The sequence below is a fragment of the Prinia subflava genome, chromosome 2 (genome assembly GCF_021018805.1).
Source record: "Prinia subflava isolate CZ2003 ecotype Zambia chromosome 2, Cam_Psub_1.2, whole genome shotgun sequence".
Classification (NCBI taxonomy): domain Eukaryota; kingdom Metazoa; phylum Chordata; class Aves; order Passeriformes; family Cisticolidae; genus Prinia; species Prinia subflava.
The window spans coordinates 37372469-37390347 of NC_086248.1; positions in this window are offsets into that span (position 1 = coordinate 37372469).

Consider the following 17879-nt stretch of genomic DNA (forward strand, 5'->3'; position numbering starts at 1 on the left):
ATCTAGAAGCCATTTAACAGGCCTTGTAATCAGAAATAAGAGCAATTTAATGCAATAGATCAGCATTCTAAACAATAATTCATCCAGAAGAGATGAAATGGTAGCATGTATATTTATGTGTTAAGAGGAAACTTTTCTGATTTTATATATATATGTGTGTTTGCATGTGTCTGTGTGCCTGTCTAGTATATCTTTATATTTGAATATTGATATATTTGATATATTAGTTTATTATAAATGACTTTTCTATGAAACTGTAAAATGACACTGTAATAACTCCTAAAACAAATTATTTTGTGCAATCCACTGAACTTTACAGACAAGTCAAAGCCAGGTTTTGTTAAATTGACACCGCTGAGTGGATTGAAACATCTAAAAGACATCTGCTTGGGGTCCTGAGGTAGAAGAAATTAGTGACACTTCAGTGGAGTCCCCACCTGAATTCTAGCAGCTGAAGTCCTGGCGTAAGGAATTTAAAATTAAGACAATCCTCCGTGCTTTGAAAAACAGAAAAACATGACAGAGCTGAAGTACCTTATTTGTTAAGTCACAGTGTGAATGACTGGTAAATAGAATAGGTTACTCTCAAGAGGTTGTACAGTGATCTGATGTCTGTGAGGAGCATTGTAAGTCTCAACTTTTGTTTGAAAAATAGAACTGACTAAGCAGTAGTTACATCAAAAGAAGAATAATTTTAGTAGCATGGAGCCATCAAAGGCAGAAGTGTGTTGATTTTTTCTGTGAATCTTCGGGACTTAAAATATAATGAAAGCTTTGTGATATTTTCAAAGCCTAGAGCAAATTTGAAAATTGCATTGGGTTATGAAATGACTGTATCCAATACACTGATCTATTCAGGTAGGTCAGATGAGTTACAATGAATATTTTTGTAACCTGGGCTTTTGTTTGGATGCAATCTCTTGACTCTAGCTCAGCTTCAATGAACAAAGAACCCTAGAAATTTATCTCTAAGCAGGTAATTTATGTCCCTTGATAATCAGAAAAAAAAAGAGTCTGGAAGGGAAAACATGGAAACAAATAAATCTCACTATCTTCTTAGAATTTTTCATAATTAATTTCTTTAACAGTGTTTGTCTTAATTCTCTTTCCTGATTCTTTTTTATTTCCATTCAGTCTTTTATTATTCATTTTATTCAAGTTTCCTCTTCACTGCTTATTGTGCAGCCAGATCTTTTTTCCACAAACTCTTGTTTCCTCAAGTGTTTATTTTGCTTTCAAAGCTCTTATTCCACTCCACACCATTCCTGAAAAGCATGTAGTCATTTCCCACTAGAGGATGCTACTACTGAAAATCAGAGGGTAAAAATCGTCCATACAGTATTTGCTCACCCTGTTGTGGCATGCACGTCTGATGCTAAGAGTATGAGGATCCAACCATCCCCCCCAAAAAGAGAGGGATGAAAAAGAGAACAAGAACTAAATTTTATTTTCTTAGCCAGTGATCATTAGGAATTCATCTTAAGACTGATAATAATTTCTCAGTTGCTTATTGTGGGGAAACCCCCCCAAAAATGCAACAAGCAAGAAATCATGTTTCCTGCAGAACGTCAAGCATTTTATATGACAATGTGAATCATGCACTCAGGATGCTAAGAGAATACAAATTAAAGTTCACTCAGGCATTATGCTGTCTATCTCATACCAAAAGGTCTAGAGAGTCTTAAAGAAAATTACTAAATTACTTTTTTATTTCTAGTTTCTGTGGAAATACTTCACAATCGAATTATAGTCTTGATGTTCCACCAAAGTGCATATGCAAAATAAAATTAAATAAGCTCTTCTATTTAATATTTCACAAACTTGGAAACCACTGCTCCTTACAGAATTGCAAAGGACACTGAGAGTCCACAGAGCACGAACAACCAAGCTATCCAACACCACCTGACATCAGGCCTCCTATCACTCTCCACTGACTGTTTACAGAATACAGGTTCCTCATTTCCCATGCTTCTAATTGTCTTAAATTAACAATGTGAATATTCCCCTCTCCTTCCTTTACTGTTCACCTGATTTTGCTAAGAACATGATAAAAAAATGAATTAATTAGAAGCACAGTCTTTGGATGATTGCACATAGCATTTCATATGCAAAATAAGTTGCTTTGCGAATTGTAACATAAACTATGAAGCACTTTTATTTCAGGTGCACATTGTACAGGACAGAGTGTTAAACTCCATTTAAAAATATTTTCCCTGTAAGAAGGTATATATCTGTTGCTCCAAACAGAAAATACGTATCAATTGCAATGCACTGGTTTATCCCTCTTGTAAATGATGTGTTAGTTACTGATTGCTCATTCTGTTCCTCAGTAGTGCTTTATTTTTAAAGTATGAAATCGGTAAAGTGACAGGCTTAAGGTACAGAGGACTGTAAAATGACATCTGTAGGACATGATCCACTAGTTTGAAACTGCCTTGAGTTAGACTATTGCCTGTCAATAGAGTACCAAACAGTGTACTGACTCAATGAGAAGTGTGATATGTGTTCAGATCTTGTTTCACAGGAAATGGTGGAAATTATTATAAAGCAGACTTTCTCAAGTCCTGGTAGAATCTCAGAAACTCTTATTATAGGAAATTCCAACTGCATAGTATCCCCAGCTCTGATGCATTATGTTTCCAAGTTTCTATGATTGCTTTTGTCAAACTGTTAAATATGAAATAACAAAATGCCATGTAGACATATTTGTAATGAATAACATGGGCAAAGCAGTCATGAGCATCTGCAGTTTTATAAAAGTTCTTTTTGATGTATTTATTTTTTTTTTCTATTTTTGCCCATTGAAATGTTTGTAACCAACGGAGTGGAAAATAAATTTCTGAGAGCTTAGATTCAGAAAAAGAATATGTAAGGCTTCTATAAAGTTTATGAACTTGAAAACAGCATTATTTTAAAAAATGTTCTAGACTCATTGAAGATGATGAAATTCCTAGGTTTGTTTGCCAGAGAGTAAACTTTTTTGAGAAACTCATTTTCATTTAGATGCTCAGCCTGGTCTCTGAGTAGGTAGCACATCAAAATTATACAAACATATCACTGTTCCTGATTTAGAGTGGAATTTGTTTCTTTAGTCAAGTCAGCAGGCTTGCAGCAGCAATCTTCCTTCATACATTTTCTGCATGAAAAATGGTTTGTTCTGATCTGTTGTTCTTCAATTTCCATTTATAACTGTCAGTGTAAAATCTATGTAAGGAAATTCTCTGATAGAATTCTTTGTGGTATTTAAAGATTTTATACCTGTCGGTTTTAATCTTTTCCACTTTTCTGGTTCATAGAATGAGGAAGAAGGTGATTTTTTTTTTTTTTGTGATTTCTTTCCTTCTAATTAAAGGATTCATAAACTCTCAGTTTCATAGTGTTCAAACTGAAGTTTTCTTGGTAAAGGCTACAACTAATTTCACTCACCTATCTTTGCTGTCAACAGCTGTGACACAGAAACTTGGCTGCATAGGAAAATGGCTAAGTATTCTTGTAAAGCAAAGAACGGTATTTCTCAAAGTTTTTAAGAAAAAAATGTCATTTTTCCCTGAAGCTAGTTCATTAGATTTCTAAAAATATAGAAAAGAATGTTGTCATGTCTGCTTCCAAAAATACCTTTTTGTCCACATTGTGAGTTGCAGATCGATAACCTTTGCTGTTAAAAGTAAGCAGCACTTTTATCTAGTTGTCTAGGCTAGAAATTTCTAGGAAGCAATTTATCCCAACTATCTCAACACGATCAGATGATTCTCCTTTTGGAATGAACCCTCTACTTTCTGCGAATTGGTGAGGAAAAAAGGCTAATGCAGTCACCTAGATTTTCGGCTGTATGAACTAAGTGGAAATAACTCCTACTTGATCCACTTCATGATGAGAGAGGGAAGAAGAAAAAATCATCCTGAGGAATGTGGTTGCTTTAATAGTTCTGTTGAAGGTGTCATTGTGCCTATGACCCATGGTTATCACAGGCTTTCTTCATGAACAAGAAATGAACTGAGAAAGATTATTCAATAGGAATAATGCAATTATACAAAGGACACTGTGCACTCTTAAAAAGAGATGTTATTCTACATGTACAAATATTTTTCATTTGTACAAGAGAGTGATAATGAAAAAGAGATTTGCAGTTAAGCAAAAATGTCATTTACACCCACATTAAATCTCCCTCATATTTCCACAGCAATGTAAAGGCTTTTAGTGCAAATGAGAAGTTGGCTCCTAAGAGCTTTTCATCTGATGATTGTGAAGTGATTCATATTGTACTGCTACTGCTGCCATTAACGATGAGAAGACAGAACGTACTGTGGGAGATTGACAGTTTTGTAAATCAGGACATAAATAATGAGTGATGAGCACCTGAAAACTCAAGTGAGTGTTTGCATGACAATCCGAAGTAGCAGAAGACATCAGTGATGGCCGAATTTACATCTGCCAGCATTTCTCAGCAGCTCTGTACCAGACTGATCAACTATGGATAAAAGACAGGAAAATCTTTCCTAATAAATGAGAAGCAGACTGAAATCATATTGGTCTTTCTGCCATTTTTCTTAAATTATTCAAATCTTTGAAAGTGCATATTTTACACGAGATTTGAAGCACTGTCGATGTTACATGTTAAGTTGTATAAAAATTGTGTTGCATTAAGTGTTTTGCCTGAAATTTTCCATACCATGAGGCTTGGAGCAAAGAAAGATATAATGTGACAGTTACGTAAGGGAAGAAGATGGGCTAGAGGTGAAGGCATGAGACAAAGCCTGGACAAGAAACTTTTGTGGAGGGACAGGGGAGGTTTCAACAGGATACTCTGATGCTGGGAATTCTGTATCTTTGAGTGTTACTAATTCACTTGCAGCAAGATTTTCACTTCTATGAGGTGCCTGGTCTCTATCCATGTGAGTACCTTTATGGAGTGAACTACAAAATTACTTCGTACCTGTATGAAACCCTCATATGCTTAGACTTGTTTTATTTCTAATGCTCTAAAATCCACTAATTTACTGAGGAACCTTAATATTAGATGTATGAGGGCAAATCAGGAGTGATAATATAATTTTAAGATGGTTTCATCCATGATTTCATGTCATAGCTGCTGCTATATGAATGGGGGGTCTCTTTGGGCTGAAAGAGTCTGTCATTTTTCATATTAAGTAGTTTTCCTCAGATATGAAGGAAGGCAGGAAGCAAGGCTACATTATCGAAAGGGGTTTTTTTCTTTACATTTTTTGTTGTTTAGTTTTTGTGGGTTTTATTTGTTTCTTTGTTTGCTTGTGGGTTTTATTGTTTGTTTGTTTTTGAGTTGTGTTTTTTAAAATTTCTTCAGGCATCCTAGAAGCTATACAGATAGCTAACAGCTATTCTGTTTGAAAACAGAACTATACCTCTACTAAAGTATCTAGGAAGGAGATGGAGTTCTTGGAAGCCAGACACAATATACTTTTAATCTGTAAAAAAATAAACCCTGCTAAAAAGGAGATTTGATGATCATACACCTTTAATAATGCAAAGATAAGTTCTAAAGTGTCTCAAAAATGGGTCCTTTTCTGGACCTTCAGATTAACAAATTCAACCAATCTGAAATATTGAAGCACATGAAATGAAATGTGTTTCTACATACTCATCCAATCAGGACATAGCTGCTTGCAAGATTTTAAGGACTTAGACTAATTTTCTGAGTTTGAATTAAAGAAAGAAAGAGAGTTTCTCAGAGCATAAACATTGGGCCTGCCCAGTAATTATGGAATATTTGTGTGTGATTCTCTCTATCTTCCTCTATGGGAGGTTGTATGCATTGTATAAATAACCAAGCAGCACAGACAGATACCTAATTTTCCCATATTCCACATGGTATAATAAAAAGAGGCCTTTATAATCAATCTTTTCCACCAACTTAAAAAATATTTAATTTTGAGTGCAAAATAGAATAGCTCTTGCTGCGTAGGTTGGCAATAATTCACAGAAGACAGTACACTACATTGGAGTCTGGTCTACTTTCTTCACTCAGGGAAGTGCAGCCTTGTCTTGTGCTGAAGCAAGGAGAGCAGAAATGTAAACCTGAGCTCCCTATGCCACACATCAATGTTCTAATTTTGACTCAAGTGAGAAGGCTTCCCTGATTATCATGGTGTATGTCTGTGTGGAAAGACGGCAGGGATAAAATCAGAGGAAACTGAGAACTTTTATTCACATCCCAACAGAGGTTATAATGGTATGGAAATTATAGGGTAAAATACAGTTGCTACTGGCTGGATGGAATATGGTTGGCACCCCTGAAACCTGTTCCATGATGATTCTTCACACCCACAGTCTGCAGCCACAGCACCTGCTAAGGGGGGTGGGACAGAGGGCGGAGCGGAGCGGGGACACCGCGGGCAGGGAGGGGAACTGGACAGACTTTGAGCTGAGAAACTGCACAGCACCTGTCAGCCAGGGGAGAGAGGGGAATATGCCCTGCTGCTGAGCCAACAACAGTGAAATCACTCTCCTCAGATTAACTTGGTTCATTGCAGCCTAATTGTAGTGCTAACCCACACTCCATCCCAAAGTTACTGGGTACGGTCACCCCTCACCAGGCACGTGCTCTGTAGTTCTTTGAGTCTATCTTTAAAAACAAAGTGAGAGAATTTTGCACCAGTCTGTAACACATGTATGTATAAGCAGAGTCACTCAAACTCCACCTAGACATTAAGAAATACTATAAAATTAAGTTGAAAATTTAGGGAAGGCTCCATTGTAACTGTATGTATCTGTTGACAGGCTGAACCTATCTTCTCCCCTGCAGGGACCCCTGTTGGGTAAGAACCACAATTTATCCACTCTTAAAAGTAAAAATGCTTTTATTGAGTATTGGAGCCTGTCTCTATATGTCTTTGAATATGTTTTTCCTGTCAGACACTATCACTGACTATCCTCAGACCTTAACTTGTCACAATTCTATACTAATATGGGATGTTATCCCTTGAACTGAAGGTCCGAGTCCTTCATGGGCACTGGCGGTTGCTAGCAGCAGGGAACATAAATAAAGAGGAAGATCCACTGAGGGATCTCCTTATGCTATTGGTGTACTTTCCTGAATAAGTCAGCTGAACCACCTCTGATCCAGCAGGACTGCTCAGGGAAGGGTTCCCCTAATGGGATGCTCACAGACAGGTTGGGTACAAGAGTCTTGGCTTTCCTGGGGTGCTGCCTGACAAACTAAATACTATGGTGTTGGGAAAGATGAAGTAGAAAGACCTTGCAAATATGGTGGTTTAGATTCTGGGAGTATGAGTTCAACAAGCGAGATAGAAATGAAACAAGCTTTGAGATTTAGGGTGTGGGGTACAGGGCCATCAGCTTGTGAACAACGATGTGCTAAGCTGAGGGCCAACTCCCTTGATTAAACAATCCCCTTCTGCTTGCCTTAGGTAATGGGACATTTCTATTGGCTGTATGTAAATGTTGTTATCTTGTATTAGATTGGTTGGTCCAACTCATACTATTCAACTTAGAAAGATATTTATTGTACAGTATTCAGAACCTCCTTATCTTATCCCCTCTTCCCTTTTTCCTGCTCTTATCCCCTCTTTTCCCCTGCTCTCTTTCCCCCCTCTTTCCTTCTCTGTTCCTGCTCTCCTGGCCTGCTTTAGCTGTGCCCAGCAGCTACAAGCAAGGCTCTCACAATAAACCGCGTGCTACCCCTGCTACTTTGCTTATAGAGATACCTTGTCGCCGACTCTACCATCTCGGAGATACTCCTTCACTATGGATTGAGTAAATCTTCCTTTTTCATGAGACAGTCTGTCTTTCCTCTTTTTGAGAGAAATGAAAAGACTGATATTCTTAAAGCTAGTATGAGGATCATATCAGAATTTACCGAAGTACAGAGATTACTTTTTTGCCAGAGAACCTGAGTATGATCAGATCCCTACGTATAGACATAATTCCCATCTCTTTTTCATGAATATTTTCCTGTTGTTTTTTTTTTTTGCGACCTCATTTAGTTAGTTTCCAAAGGTATTCCACAATGGTTATGTGTGGGGCACCCTCTTGTCCGCAAATCCCCAGTGATAAACTCATGCTCTGCACTCTAATGCATTAAATATCTCAAAGCATGTAGTCATAAATTGTTCATCCTAGAGTACAAGCAAAGTTGACAGTAGAGTGGAAAACTCACTGAACCTAATCATTAGCCTAGCATTCTTTTCTCGTTATATGAATAAAAAGCAAATTTATTATGTTAAATGTCTTACTAAAATGTTCAGAACCCATTAAGTGCTATTTTCAAATAGCAGAATACATGGTCTTATGTTACAAAACAAATATATTTTAGTAATTTTCTCTTGCAAGAAAGAGTTCTGGTCTACTACAGTCTCTATACCCAATTAGTGATCTGATCTGCATCTACTGAAGCAAAATGACAATGTTTTGATTTGAGGCCAGCAGTTCATGATCAAGCTATAAAAGCTATATTGTGCTCTGAGTGTTAAGTAAGAACAAATCTTCCCTTGTTTCTTTCTCACTGAAACATTCCTGTTCTTTGGAACAAGACTCATTACTCTTGGTTGGTTGCCATGGTTCTCTTTCCTTGGCAAAGCTGTCAGCTTGTTACTAAACAGGAACAAAAGGATGATTACCTGTTTCTCCCACCTCTAGCCACTGATAGCTCAATTAAGGTGTAGACTGAACATCTTACTATTAGGAGGTGTGCTGAAGTGAGCTTGTATATTTCAAAATCAAACTTTTGAATTCTTTGCTATGAGTACCCAAGAGGTATATAATCTTTCTGTATAAATAATACATGGAAAGGTTTGTTTACCATGTTTTGCAATTAAAAACAACAACAACAAATACCCCAAAATCCCTCACCCACAAAATAAGATGGGCGCTTTCCCTAAGGTTCTGCAGAGTTCTCCTCCAAAGCAGAGTTGAAGTACCCCCATGCAGAGGTTCCATAGTGTAAACAGGCTTTGTGAAATTGTTTTTGAGTACACATTAGGCAAATTACACATGCAGTAAACATAAAGCAATCTGGTATAAAAAATAACAACTCTGAACTAATGTTTAAATACTCAGATACTTTATTTCATAGAATTCATTGCCAGATGCTGAATTTTAAGGCAAAATACAGCCCACATAAATATGACTTCCACAAATAAGCTGAATACACTCAATGCTAGTCCAAGGGCTAACAGATTCACTTAACTTGGTTAGGCTTTAGAAATGAGTTGTGATTAGTTTTTCAGTAAAATTGGAACACTGGATTATTTTATATTTCCCACTTCAATTAGATGAGGTTTGCTCTGTTTAAATTTCAGTGGGATTCTTGTGGAATTATATATGACATCTGAATTAATACTGGAACATCGTGATTAATGCCATTACAACAAATGCTAAAGGGATTAATAAGGATTTCCTACTTGTTGCAAAGTGTAGAAGCCCTAGGGGCTTTGCCATCGAAGAACACTGGGGTGGCCTCATCTTGTCAGATTTTTTGAATCAGAGATATTAAATAAAATCATCTGTAAACTGCTACAAGATTCATATTCCTGCTTTCTGGTGTAAATGACATTACTAACTCTACTGTACTTTTGGGGCCCATTAAATTTAGCACTTTCTTCAGAAAGTACTTCATCAAAAATTTATTGAATTAATTACGATATTTCTAGTACATTATTAATTTATAAGCTCATCACCACCTGTAAACTCTTCTCCCAGTTGCCTTGTAGAGACAAGCCCCAAACATTTTATGTATCATTAAAGTGAAAATTATAGTAGTCTTAATGCTCTGGTCATGTCATGTAGCACTCTGCAGACATGTCAAGAGTTAAGTTTTCTGCCATTTGATTTGTGCCTTCCTTCCAGTTGTCTCTTATAAATGGGAACCAAATATCCAAGACCTAAATCTCTCACACCTAATATTGTCTGGTTTTGACATTGCAGATATTTGAGATAAAGACTACTGAAATATTACACTGATTGAAAGAAACTGTACATAGCTAATAAGCTTTGTAAGTAGTTATGATTCTTATACTGGCAGGGATTCAAAGCAACAGCATAATTGTATAAATAGCTGTTTAGGAAATACCTAAACCACAGAGGAAAAATGCCCTTAGAGTTTGACAAGATTTCTGAGAAAATCTGCAAAACCTTTTTGAGAGAATAATATACTCATTCATGTGTATGCATGGGGATGACTGCAGGCTAGACTTTTAGATTAGACTTAGACCTTTAAACTTAGGTTAAACTATTAAGTTGTTCTTATGTGTTTTGGTAAGGTTCCTCTTCGAAAAAGTAGTCTTATCCTGGCAGTCTGCTCTATACAGTTGTGAGTATAACATGACAACAAAGGATCCTCTTAGCAAGTAAGAAGGACTCTTGGGTCTTTCTCTCCAGTGTATAGTCATGAAGAAATGAGTACCAGCTGTCTTAACCTCAGACTGAGTCTTATCCCAGCTACCTTTTGTTTCATAGCTAATTTCATTTCTTGTTTAAACTGCGTCTGATGCATGAAGAGGTAAGTATCTTCAGAGGACTGTAAATGTTGTTAACTTTTAAGTTTGTTGAAGTAAATAACTCCTTGGATATTTTTTTCTTTCATCACTGATGACAGAGAGAACCTAGAGGACTTTCCTAGGCTACAGACTTCTAGGTGGTATTCAGCTACCAGAAGATAGATAAGTACTGACACTGGAACTGCCCCAGGATATATGAGACTTGCACAGCTGGAGATCAGGGAAGATGTTCTAGGACATTTAATTCATCCTTTTGCAGCTGAATCCCATCCTTAAATTTTAGATGCCTACCTTGTGATGGCATGAATCGAATCCTGTCTTATAAAATGTGTTCAAAAAACTGTTAGCATTCTCAAACAGTTTAAAAATGTTTTCTTATTTCTAGCCTTTATGTTCTGCTTCAGGCACTTGTACAATAACACAACTAATTCTGATGAAGGATATTTCCAAAGTTCTTAGTTTTTTCATCAGTAATCTTGCTGAGGACACTGAAATAGGACTCTCCCATTTAAAGACTAGTATTCAATATGAGTATAAATATTGCATAGGAAGGAGTTCTTAAATCCCAGAGGGAAAACTCGAACATCCAACCACACCAAGACAATATGGATCAAAATATGTTCTCTCCTACCATGAAAAAGAGCTAAATTAACCTTTCTAAATGAAGCTTTCCTGTGCTTCATTTCTGTGTTTCTGTTAATCTATACCTAGCCATTCCAAGATATAAACCAAGTTTTATGTTTTTAAAATAAATTTATAGTAAAGATGGTGACGATGCTTCTACCATATAGATATAGCAGCTTGTTGTAGTATCCTATCAATCCCAGTGTGATATTACAGTTTGTATAGCAGCTCCACACAGGACAGATATAAATGGTAAATCTAGTGGCCTAAACTGTTCATTCTTCTCAGGAAAGCACACTTGAGATGACACAATAAATCCCTTCACAGTCCTGGGAGCCAAGAAATGAGAATTATGACATATGAAGAACAAATATGGCCTTTACAGTGTTGCAAATGCATCATAAATTATACGGATTTTAGTATGTGGTTGTATAAGGCTATAAAAAGTGTTTTATCCTACAGGTGTGAATGATGTCTGACATTCTATTACCTCACTATTTGTGTGTAAATAAAATAACTCACAAGCGAAATCAGATTTTTAAGACCTAATGGCCCATTCTGTACATCACAGAAGCTTTTGAATAGTGCTCAACTTCAGAATAAAAGAAACAGAACAACCTGTCTTATTTGTGGACCGATCAGCACAAGGGTTGACAGTGTATGAGTTACAGTAAGACCTGGAAGTCTGCATCAAATCATATAGAGGGTAAGATGGGCAGAAAAGCTGATTTGAAACATAGCAGAAGGGTTGTTCTGGGGCATCTGTCAAAAGATTTTAGAACCAGACCTTAAAAACCCAGGGTACTGGCCCAGTTCCATTTTCAAGGATAGAGGGAAGTACTAGTTCATTTAGTAACCCCCACAGTGGGAATATAACATTAAGATTTGGTAGCTAGCTTATCTATGAAGAGACTGTATTCTCTGTACTCAAACAGCAGAAAATGGTCATTGTGAAATAAGGGAAGAACATGAGCAGGCAGGAATATGGTCAGTGGTACAGGAGGTAACTGTGACTCAGATGCCACAACACACAATTCTACTCTGTGTGAGCTTGTGACAAAAGTTTGCTATAATGTTTGGATTCCGCATGTTGACATATTCCAGTCCATAGTTTCTGTTACATGAGAAAGGTTCCATCATCAAAAACCAGAAATGCAACATTAAGTATTAGTGTGGAACCTTATTTTCCAGAATTTCAACTCTATTACTGCGATTATCATGCATGCAACTAAATTATCAACCTTCCTGGTTCTGATCTCAAGCAGTACAGTGCTAAAAAAGTACACAAATAGTTTTACAAACTAGATAAACTAAAGGACATTTAGTTGGTGAAGGCAATATTTAAAATATATTATGCATATTTTGGTAGCAATTTTATCATCTACTTAATATTACAAATTACCTTCACTGTTCAAATCTATACTCTCTGCTTCCCAGAGGGAAAAGCCTTCCTAGGTCAATGGAAGTATCAGCCAGTTGTTGCTTCCAGCAGCAGCAGTAATGTGTACAGAAGCATAGCAATGTCTTACTGGATAATGCTGATTAGAGTGGCACCCATACCTGTGGATGCACAGGCAGAGCCTGGAGACAAACTGACACTCAGGAATTAAAATAGGAGAAAGAGTAGCTTGCAGGTATAAATAAAATCCAACTTTTTCTTTTTCAGTTGTTTTATAAGAGCTTGATGATACAAAGAAGTAAAGAAAGAAATTACATGGACTGAAAATGAGTGTTCCTAAATAAGTGAACCATTTCATTCCAGTGGATGAGCATCTTTCCCCACCCCCTCCCCCCATGCGCCCCCCCACGTCCCAAATAAAAAAATGTAGTTTCTGGAAGATAGCTTAATAGTAACTTGATATTTTTCCTCCTTTGAAAATGTGTTTGGTGAAAATGTTCATTTAGTGACTTAGCTCCAAAACAAAGAGACACCACATCAGCAGCACAAATATTAATCCTGTTCAGTGTTCAGTGACTTTGAGCAGTGAATACATTCACATCTGTGGTTCAAGTTTTGTTCATGGGGAGAGGTCAGAAAATGCTTATTGAGCTATTAGTGCTTACTCCAAAGTTCAGATTTGTTCAGGAAGATGGATATTGCACTGAGGGACTTTGTTCTCCTAAAACACCATTGAGAGCAAAAGCAAATGAGGAGGAAGAATGGCATAAGAGTGGTCATAACGTTCAGGTTGGAGAGAGGAAGAGGAAAGGAACTGAAGCAGAAAATTAAATGGTCTGATACTGACTTTGAATAACAGCTGTGGGTCACCCTGAATCCTACTGTACTGGAAATGCACACATAGTCACACCCCCAGCTGTGATCAGTTTTGTTAAGGTACCAGCCATTTTCTCTGTATCTGTGTTTCCTTACATAAATACACATCCTTTGGTAAGCAAGAAACATCTAACCACTTAAAAGTCTATTCTGTAATAAAAATAACTTCTAGATATTTTGGAAAATTTGGATATTTCCTTCTCCTTTCATTAACTCCTGCAAAGTTGGTCCTCCTGTGATTTCTTCACTCATCAGAATCTAATTATTATTGCCTTCCATTCAGGTTTGGCTGCCTGGGTTAAGCTATCAGAGATAGTCTCATGGGAAATCAGACTTGCTGAGATATTTGTTAGTGCTGCCAGTTACCTCTCTGGTGGGAGGCACTTTTTTCTTTTTTGCTTTCATTAACTCTTTTGCTCTTTTCCTGCTGACCACTTTTTCAAACCCACATCCACTGTATATCCACAGTGAGCTGAGGCAGCAAAACACACAAGCCATGGATTTTGAATTATAAAAATTATAGCTGGAAGAGATCAATTAGATTATCCTACTAGCACAGCAAGATTATATCATACTCTATAGTTTTCTACTGTTTTATTCCACCTAGTTTTAAAACCTTGAGGGACAGGGCTTCTGCACTTCCTTTAGAAGACTTTTCCACAGTTTAATATAGCTTACTGTTGATGGGGAGGATGTCTTGTTTTCTTTTTCATCTACATATCCCTCTGCATAATGCATTTCCATGACCCTTAAGCTACCTTCTTTTGGAAATATTTGAAATCAGACATTCTTTCTTGATGGTGTCTCGACTATATGGGTTTTGTTGTTCAGAACAAAATAACAGACAATTGCCATGGAGCATATAAAACATATAAAAACCTTCTTCTATTGTCTCAGAGATGTACCTGTTGAAAGGGTACTTTTTCACTTAAAGTACCCTTATCAAAAAGAAAAAAAAAAGAGAATTCTTGAATCTAGAAAATAAGTTTAAAAAAGGTTGATTATTTCTGTCTACAATGACCTTCCCTAGAGAATACAAACTCGCTATATTCAGCAGTTTCTTTCTTTGTCTTTTCTTCACATCTTATTGTTAACATCTCTGCTGCATCCCTGATCTGTCCTTGACAAAATCACCACTTATGTTCCTTAGCCAAATGTCTTCTTCACCATCATCCTTTTCACAGTCTGCTCTCATTGACAGTGATTTCCAGTCTAGAATAGATTTCACTTCAGTGCTGTGTACTTTTTCTCACATAATGACCTTGGACTATATTGCTCTCTCTTCATTTCTGCTAGCAAAGGCCTGTGTCCCAACAGTCTTCTCTTAATTACTGCAACGATAGCTGTCTATGTTCTTAGAGCTCTGTTCATTTTTTTTTCAAGGCTTCTACATTAACAATACACCTTGCCTTTGAAAACATTTATTGTGCACACGTATTAATCTTAAACTCCTTGTGCAGCTTCCAGCCCTTACCCATGAGCTCCTGTCCAAAACTCATCACATACTTCCAGATTTTATTTGAATCTCATCCTTAGAAAAACCATCTTTATTCTTACTCTTGCTTTCTTTATTGATTGCTCTGCACAAACACTTCAAAAAACATTTCATGGAATCATCACAGAATCATAGAATGGCTTGGGTTGGTAGGAGCTGCAAAGATCAGTTCTAACCTCCTTGCCAAAGACACCTTTACTAGACTGTGTTGCTCAGAGACCCATCTGATCTGGCCTTGAACACTTCAAGGGATGATGCACAACTTCTGGGCAACCTGCTCCAGTTCCTCACCAACCACATGGTAAAGAATTTCTTCCTAATATCTAATCTAAAACTACTCTCTTTCTGTCAGTTTAAAGGCATTCCTCCTTGACCTGTCACCACATGCCCAAGTAAAAAGTCTTTCTCCATCTTTCTCGTAGGCTCCCATCAGGTACTGGAAGCCTGCAGATTGGTCACCCTGAAGCTTTTTCTTTTTCATCTCTGCTCCTTCTCAGCAGGGGTGGTCTCAGTCTGTTCATCCCACAACCTGTGTTGAGCCTAGGGATAGCCCTGACCCAGCTGCAGCACTTTTCATTTAGTCTTGCTAAACTGTGTGATATTCCCATGGGCCCACTCCTTGAACTTGCCGGGGTCCCTCTGGATGCCATCCTGTCCTTCAGGTGTGTCAAGAGCACCACTCAGTTCTTTGTTTAATGAGGGTTTTGGTTAGTCTTTCCTAAGCAATTTGCTATGCCCAGTGTCCTACTTATGCCTGGTTTCAATTCACAAACCCAGGCATAGGTGTCACCATGTATGTATTAGCAGGACATCAACATTACAGAAAGACCAAATAGAAGAACCTGAAACGAGTTTGCTAAGAACAACAGTGAGTCAGAAAAGGAATTCAAGAGTATTTGAATGAAGTGAGATGAGGAAATTCTTTATTCTTGAAAAATGAACAAGAAATGTACAGTTTCTGCTGTATAAATATCACTACTAGTATTTTGTGTGTAATTAAATGTACAAGAAAGAAGGAAAGACTTTTGATATGGGTTTCTATGTCAAACCTCTAAAAATAGTACTTTCTTGCTACTTTATCTCTCATGTGAATATTTCAAAAGCAAAAGCAGGCCTCAACTTGGTAAATCGAGCAAACCCTTCAGAATGTTCCAATGTTCTACTGAAAAGTTTGACCGAAACTTGCTTCAGAGTTTCATTAAATGACTGTTAGATTTTTTCCATATGAAATACTGCAATTTTTACATTTGTTTCAAAACACTAAACCAGTAAAACCAAGCAAAAAATGAATGAAAACTTCATCAGCTCTTTTCATATTTTCTAAGCAAAAATTTTTAGTTTAAAAAACAATTCCTTCAGAGGAATAGTTTTAATCAAAAACACTTTCAGCTATGTCTAAACCAGATATCTTTCTATCTAGGGGAATCAGAAAGTACTTTGTACTAAATTTAATGTCATACAAACAGTGCTACAGTTTATGTTACTTAAATATTATTCTCAGAAATATTATCTTTTAATTTTAATTTTTTATTCCCATGGGACAGATAAGGAACTGGAAAGAATACAAATGAGAACGGTTTCAGAGACAGGCATGCTTTGTCATTTGTCACTGCCAAAATCCATCAGTAATATGGTATCATGAGAGGGAACTGTTGAAAGACTAAGAATTTTACTGGAACATTTAAACATGATATTAAAGTGAGATTTGAAGCAATGCCCTAAAAGGAAACTAATGCTTACTTTGTTAGCTGCTGTGAAGCAAGAAAATGTAGACAGGAAGCCACCATTTATCTTCTTTTTTGTTCCCAGGGGCTCCTTATGCTAACCTGCCTGACTTTTTAAAATTTCCAGCTTGCTTGATAATATTACAGGCTTGGGAACATTTCACTGGACTGAGGAGCAGGACAGTAGGAGCTCCTTTCTACCCTCCTTCCTGACCTGGGGCAGGAACAGAAATTGCTGCTGATTCCCTCCTGCCCCTTCTCAGAGCATGGGTAGGACCTCACAGGCCAGAAAATCAGCTAATAAGTGGTGGAAAGGAAAGAATAGAAGGGGGAAAAAGAATGGCAAAGAAAAGGATTTTAATATCAGCAGTTTTTCAAAGGCAGACATTATAGCTAGCTATCCAACCACCCTCCTCCTCTTGTTTTTTAAATACTCCATCATGAAGACAGAACCTAATAGAGTCTTTGAACTAATTCAGTTTCTGTAATTTAACATGGCTCATTGACTCATGCCTGTGGGATTCCTGAGTGGTCTCTCATCTGAGTGCTAAACTGCCCCTTCAGTACTTAACTTCACGGCAAGATCAGGTGCACTCAGGTGGGATGACTGAATTTGCAAGAGTGCCGCGTCTTTTTCCCTTTAAAATTGGTTGTGAAAAGGCTAAAGATTCACAGTATCATGAGGACAGAGGTTCTTCATCAGCAGGATAATAAGCACATTTCCAAGAGCTCTGGAAAATATCGTGCTTCATAGTTGATTGGTTAAGCATTAACATACCCTGGAGAGATTAGCTGATTAAATGTTATTTTCCTTAAATCATAAAAATGTGATCATGACGAGGCATAAGAAAATGAATTATCCAAGGCCACACCAAGAATCCATGTCAGAGCTCAGGACATCTTCACCTTTGTTGCTAAGGCTATGAGTCATGTCATACTTGGATAATTAGTGTTTTCCAGTTCCAGAGGGCATGAAGTTTAGTGATAAATGACCAATATTTTAATCAGATATATGAGATTATGGTATGCCCAGATACATTGTAGAGTGTGAGAATGCTGGAGATGCTGAATACCTTCAGGCACAACAGAAGTCATATGAGGTATGAGGTATTACTATTACTGTACATCATTACATCCATTCTGTGCTCCTCTCAGTTTCACAGCAGAATATATTAGTTATGGTGAAAAAAAATGATTTGATTTGTATTTTTGTCCACTATGATTTTGACACTTTCCAACTTTAAAGATGCAAGAAACATACAAGCTTGCCA